This window comes from Euleptes europaea, chromosome 4, assembly GCF_029931775.1.
Source record: "Euleptes europaea isolate rEulEur1 chromosome 4, rEulEur1.hap1, whole genome shotgun sequence".
Classification (NCBI taxonomy): domain Eukaryota; kingdom Metazoa; phylum Chordata; class Lepidosauria; order Squamata; family Sphaerodactylidae; genus Euleptes; species Euleptes europaea.
The window spans coordinates 91,811,557-91,818,696 of NC_079315.1; positions in this window are offsets into that span (position 1 = coordinate 91,811,557).

Consider the following 7,140-nt stretch of genomic DNA (forward strand, 5'->3'; position numbering starts at 1 on the left):
CACCACAGTGCGCTCTCCAGCTTAAAACAGCACCTTGCTTTTTCAACTATGACTATCAGAAGGAAAAAACAAAAAAAATATCACTTGGTCCCCCCCGCCCCTACACGGGTGGCAGCCCTGGATTCAACAGACACCTGTGTGTGTGTGTGTTAAGTGCCGTCAAGTCGCTTCTGATTCACGGCGACCCTATGAATCAATGTCCTCCAAAATGTCCTGTCTTTGACAGCCTTGCTCAGATCTTGCAAACTGACCCATCTCTTGTTGGGTCTTCCTCTTTTCCTGCTGCCCTCAACTTTTCCTAGCATGATTGTCTTCTCCAGTGACTCTTGTCTTCTCATAATGTGACCAAAATACGATAGCCTCAGTTAAGTCATTTTAGCTTCTAGGGTCAGACACCTACAAAAGCTATTTTACTGCAGCTGTTTTACTGTAGCCATAAGCTTGAGTTGGAATGGAGATCTCTGAGTCCTTATATCCCAGTCAGAAGGAGGAAGGGATGTTGCAAAGAAGGAACTCACAGCAACCCTTCCCAAGGCCACAAAATTGCTAAGCCTCTTGGTTTTAAGAAATGCATTTAAAAAAAATAGCCAGTGGTGCTTCATGGATTCAAGGACACCAAATTTCAGACACTACAGTCTGCATCCAATGCAGTTAGGCTACAGCCAGCAAAGGAAAGAGGAGTCCAGACAGAGCACCCTAAAGACAAATAAAATGTATTGCGACACAAGCTCGCGTGAGTCAGAGCTGCGTTCATCAAATGCATCAAATGTGACTCACAAAAGCTTATGCTGCAACCACTTGTGTTGGACTTTAAAACGATATCCCTGGACTCCTGCTTTATTTTCCTGATACAGACTAATCATCTGAAACCAGACTGCAAATAACTCATGACACAGAATGGTTGCTGGCCTTTTAAGATACCACAGAATTCCTTACTAGTTCTGTCACGATAGAGTATTATTTATTTACAGTACATTTTTAACAACTTGCTGTGGCCATCCCTCAGAAACTCAAAACTTTTATCCAGCGTAAGGCCATTTATGCACAGGAGGTTTTTGCCTTGGATTTGCCGCTCTCTGGATGCACATTTTCCCCGTCCGAATTCTCAAAACTCTGCCTGGGGGAGTAGAAAAGGGCAAGAGTCCAGTAGCACCTTAAAGAGTAACAAAAATATTTTCTGGTAGGGTATGAGCTTTCAGAACTTCTGAAGAAGTGAGCTGTGGCTCACGAAAGCTCATACCCTGCCAGAAAATATTTTTGTTAGTCTTTAAGGTGCTACTGGACTCTTGCCCTTTTCTACTACTGCAGACAGACTAACACGGCTACCCACTGTGAATTATCTGCCTGGGGGCTCATTGTTGAGTTTTGAGAATTTGGATGGGGGAAATGGGCTTCTGGAGAGCGGCAAATCCAAGGCCAAGCCCTGCCGTGTATAAATGATCGAAGTCTGCGTGCAGCCACGCCAAGCTTGTGTGGCCACTTGCGAAAGAAGAGGGAAGACCCCATTGCAATCGCATATCAACACCCCCGTTCCAGAAGCGCGTTTTCTTTCCCCCCTGCACCGCCGGCCTTGGCCGTTTACGCACGGGATTTGCCCCTCTTCAAATGTGCATTTCCCCCATCCAAATTCTCAAAACTCTTGCTGGTGGCTCATTGGCCATTTATGCATGGGCGGTTTTGCCTTGGATTTGCTGCTCTCTGGATGCACATTTTCCCCATCCGAATTCTCAAAAATCAGCATGGGGACTTACTGTTGAGTTTTGACAATTCGGACGGAGAAAACGTGCCTCTAAAGAGTGGCAAATCCAAGGCACGACCTCCCATCTATGTGGAGTTTTGAGGATTCGGATGGGGAAAATGCGCATTTGGAGAGGGGCCAACCCAAGGCACCACCTCCCATGTATAAATGGCCACTGTGGAGTTTTGAGGATTCGGATGGGGAAAACGTGCCTCTAAAGAGTGGCAAATCCAAGGCACAACCTCCCATGTATATGGCCATTGTGGAGTTTTGAGGATCCGGATGGAGAAAATGCGCATTCGGAGAGGGGCCCATCCAAGGCACAACCTCCCATGTATAGAAGGCCGTAGTGGAGTTTTGAGGATTCGGATGGGGAAAACGCGCATCTAAAGAGTGGCAAATCCAAGGCACCACCTCCCATGTATAAATGGCCATTGTGGAGTTTCGAGGATCCGGATGGGGGAAATGCGCATTCGGAGAGAGGGGCCCATCCAAGGCACAACCTCCCATGTATAGAAGGCCGTAGTGGAGTTTTGAGGATTCGGATGGGGAAAACGCGCATCTATGGAGCGGCAAATCCAATGCAAAACCTTCCACGGATAAACGGCCCTGGTTGCTGGCGGCTCATGGGGGAGTTTCGAGCATCCGGATGGGGGGGGGGAAATGCGCATTTGGAGAGGGGCCCATCCAAGGCACAACCTCCCATGCGTAAAGGGCCATTGTGGAGTTTTGAAGATCCGGATGGGGAAAATGCGCATTTGGAGAGGGGCCCATCCAAGGCACAACCTGCCGTGCGTAAAGGGCCCGTTTGTCTTCGCACCCGAAACCGGAGCGGCGCGCGGAGAACCCGGGGCAGCGCCGCGATCCGGCGCCTGCCCGGCTCGCCCCAAGGGCTCCGCCGGCCGCAGCCTCGCCCCGGACGAGCGTCCCTCGCCCCGGCCGCTCGGAGCGGCCGGGGCGAGGGACGCTCGTCCGGGGCGAGGCTGCGGCCGGCGGAGCCCTTGGGGCGAGCCGGGCAGTCCCCGAAGCGGCTCCTCGGCTCGGGCCCCCCGGCTGCCTGTCCTCCCCCCGCCGGCGCTCCGCCTTACCTGCCCGGCGCAGCAGGGCGCGGCCATGCTCGCCGGAGGCTGCGGGGCTCTCCTGCCGCCCGTCCCGGCCTCTCGCAGCCAGCCAGGCACTGACGGCGCGCCCTGCACGCAAGCCCGCCCCGCCGGCGGCGGCGGCGGCTCTTCCCTCCCGCCAGGGGCTGGCCGCTGCAGCCCAGCGCGGGGCGCTTCCGCTGTCGTCAGGCTCTCCGGCACGGGGGGGGGGATCCCCGGGTGGGCCCCTGTGTGGACAGACTGCTGGCCTTGGCGGGCCCGGGTCTGATCCGGCAGGGCCTTTCTGATGTTCGGATGACTTCGGGTGAAAACGCGCGGTCGCTTTGTCCTCCTTTAATCCCCGTCTTAGCCAGGAGCGACCGCACGGTAGGCGCAACGCGTGCGTTCGATCCAGGCTGGATCCTGGCTGGATCAGGGATTAAAGGAGGATAAAGCGACCGCGCGTTTTCTCCCTTTGATGGATCCCAAGGGTGTCAGGAGCAGGCCGTGAGGATGGCATGTGGTAGTGTTGTGCTGCTGCCAGGTGCCGTTGGGCAGTCTAAGCCCCGTGTTTAGTCTTCATAGACTCCCATACTGTGGGAATCGCCGTGCTCCTTCCTGCCTGTTGGAGGGGTTTTTTTTTTGCCTGGGTAACCGGTTATCTCCTTTTGCTCTCCCATACATGCTATGTGCCTTGCCTTTGCCCCTTGTGTGTGTGTAAAGTGCCGTCAAGTCGCAGCTGACTTATGGCGACCCCTTTTGGGGTTTTCATGGCAAGAGACTCACAGTGGTGGTTTGCCAGTGCCTTCCTCTGCACAGCAACCCTGGACTTCCTTGGTGGTCTCCCATCCAAAGACTAACCAGGGCTGACCCTGCTTAGCTTCTGAGATCTGACGAGATCAGGCTAGCCTGGGCCATCCAGGTCAGGCCTTTGCCCCTTACTAGTGTCCTTTTGAATATGGCTTCTGAAACCTGTTGATTCTAGCCAATAAAACTGCTTTCGTGGATTTGCCGTCTGCTGAAATCTGTTTATGGGTTTGCCACAGGGCTAGAGCTCACATTAGGACACTAGTAAGGGTCAAAGGCAAGGCATACAGCATGTATGGGAGAGCAAAAGGAGATAACCGGTTACCCAGGCAACCCCCCCCCTTCAACAGGCAGGAAGGAGCACTCGGCAATTCCCACAGTATGGGAGTCTATGAAGACTAAACGCAGGGCTTAGACTGGCCTTGGACAGAATAGCACAACAGCACCTGGAAGCAGCACACTACCACCATATACCATCCTCATGGCCTGCTCCTGACAAAGGGTCTCATTCAGTATAAGGCAGTGTCATGTGATGGGGAGCAGATGGTGCGTTGCAGTGGGGCTTTGGTTGGAGAGCCGGTGTGGTGGTTAAGAGCGGTGGTTTGGAGCGGTGGGCTCTGATCCGGAGAACCAGGTTTGATTCCCCTCTCCTCCGCAGAGGCTAATCTGGTGAACTGGGTTGGTTTCCCCACTCCTACGAAGCCAGCAGGGTGACCTTGGGCTAGTCACAGCTCTCTCAGCCCCACCTACCTCACAGGGTGTCTGTTGTGAGAAGGGGAAGGGAATGTGATTGTAAGCCGGTTTGATTCTTCCTTAAGTGGTAGAGAAAGTCGGCAGAACCAACTCTTCTTCTTTCAGCCAAGCTGGCTTGACTTCCCCACGTGGGAAAGTCCTTGGAGGAAGTCAGGTGCTGACCAGATGATCTGGGAAACAGCCATGCCTCTCACCGCTGCTGCAGCAAAGGGAACCCCCCAGCTATAAGCAGGAGTGATGGTTAGGTTAACAAAGAAATACAAATAATACCTGGGCTAACGTTATACCTATCTGCAGATTGGTTCTAGCAGAAGTCGTAGCAATGCTATCAGAGCACATATTTGAACCAATACCCATCACAACTCAATGGGCTGAAAAGCAAGGCACAAATAAAAATCAACTTCCCAATGGGTAAACTAGACCATCCCATCTATGGGAAAGGCTTCACATGAGTTACAATCTCAGTGTAATTTAAACTGAAAATGGATTGGCCACCTGGGTCTTTAGGTACATGGCATGTTGCCATAAGCCTGACTCTTCATGAACCGGCAGTTCATATCAACATATCAAGATAAACTGATCAGCATGAGCCACAAACAAAAGGTGGGAAGAAAGTTGGTCAGCTGTAAGCACAATTCCTTTTATCCTGGCGACAGAGATCTATGTGCAGTTTCAAGAAATGAAAGTGCTTTGGATGGCTCACATTTTTATCCTGCCCTTTCTACAAAGTGCTCAAGGTAGCAAGCAAAGCTCTCCAATTCCTGTTATCTTCGCAACCGCCCTTGGAGATCTGAACTCTCAGTGGCCTTCCTCACTCTAGTCCAGCCCTCTAACTACTACACCATATTGACTACTGGAGGCTACCAGTTCAAAACTTATCAAGTAGCTTTAGATGAGCCACTTTCTCTCCTGTCTACAGTACTGGCCTGCCATACAAGAATGCTATAATAGCAATAACGTATGCGAAATAATTTGAACACAGAACTACGTATATGCTTCGTAGCTAGAAAATTAATGAACTTGTTTGCCTTAAAAAAACAATAAAAGCTACCTCAGAAAAGTGGGGATAATTTTTATATAACCAAAATCAAATGCAGCTTGACTTCTCCCCCACCCTCTGTGGTTCTCTGTCAGATTTTAGCTTGTAAACTCCTCAAGGCAGGGAACAATTTTGTTTTGCTTGTTCAGTAAAGGACCATGGAACCACATACATTGGGGTGAAAATCCAGGCATTTAATGATCCTGCCTTATTGTATATATTATACATTGTTTTTAATTGTATAGTCTGCTGCCCCAATTTGCAGCAAGAACTGCAACCTCCCTTCTGATAATCTCCCATTTGACAGAGATACAGTACTACCAAATCTGATCCACTTTTAAAGTGTACAGGATGTTGTATAACCTTTATCCTTCATAATGCCTCTCTGAAACAGAACACATTCCCATACCATTTCTGGTATCCTGGACCACCTTGTGGGGTTTGGACAAGGAGGCACTGTTTGCAGTCCAACCTCGAAGGTTGGAATCAGAACGTGGTACTGGGGAACAGCTGCTCAGCCCCTGGCCTACAGGGTCCCACAAAGCCTTCTTACTTCTTGGAGAGGTCATTTGGGCTGGGTTACCACCAGTATGCTGATGACATTCAGCTCTATCTCATGCTTCCAGCAGACCCCAGGGAGGCTGTGGAAACCATGAACTGGTGGCCTGGAAGCAGATTTGGGAGGGACGAGGGCTAACAAACTAAAACTTGATCTGGACCAAATGGAGATGCTACTGCTGGGAGGAAGGTTTGACCCAGGAATTGGGATGTCTCCTGTTTAGGATGGGGTTGTATCACTCCTAAAGAAGCAGGTGTGTGTCTTGGGGGTGCTACTAAACCTGGTCTTCCTCTTGGACAAAACAGGTGGCAACAGTGGCCAGGAATGCCTTTCACCAACTTGGCTGGTGAGCCTTTCCCACCACTACAGTGCATGCCCTGATAACATGCAGATTAGATTTCTGCAATATGCCCTATGTGGGGCTGCCCTTGAAGACTGTCCGGAAGCTCCAACTGACATAGCATGCTGCAGCCAGGATGTTGACTGGAGAAGGTCATAAGGACCATATCACGCTGGTCTTGCTCCATCTGCACTGGCTTCCAGTTTGCTTCTGGGTCCAATTCAAGACGCTGGTGTTGACCTCTAAAGCCCCATACAGCTTGGGGCTAGCATATTTTAAGCACTGCCTACTCCTATATAAACGTACCTGACCAGTCTGGTCTCTGACATCTGGAAGACCCAGGTTCCAATCCCCACGTGTGCCATGGAAGCTCGCTGGATGACCTTGCACAAGTCATACTCTCTCGGCCTAACCTACCTCACAGGCTCGTGAGGATAAAATGAAGGAGAGGAGGCTGATGTATGCCGCTTTGGGTCCCCATTGGGAATAAAGGTGGAATATAAATGAATGAATTAAATAAAATCTTCAGAGGACTTGCTCTGGGTACCCCTTGCCATTTGAGGCTAGACAGGTAGCAATGCAAGAAAAGGCCTTTTCAGTCATGACAGTGAAGTTTGGGAACTCCCTCCCCATGGCTTGGTCTGTTTCCCTCTACAGTGAAGACTTTGCTTTGCTTGGCATTCCCTCACTAACTCTTATTAGCCCTCCTACCTGTTTTAATGACTGCCATACTAGGAACCCTGAGTTGGATGGAAAGGTAGCAGAGATGTTTCAAATAATAATTTGAGGGCAAAATGTATCCCAGTTTACCTAGCAAGCCCATGA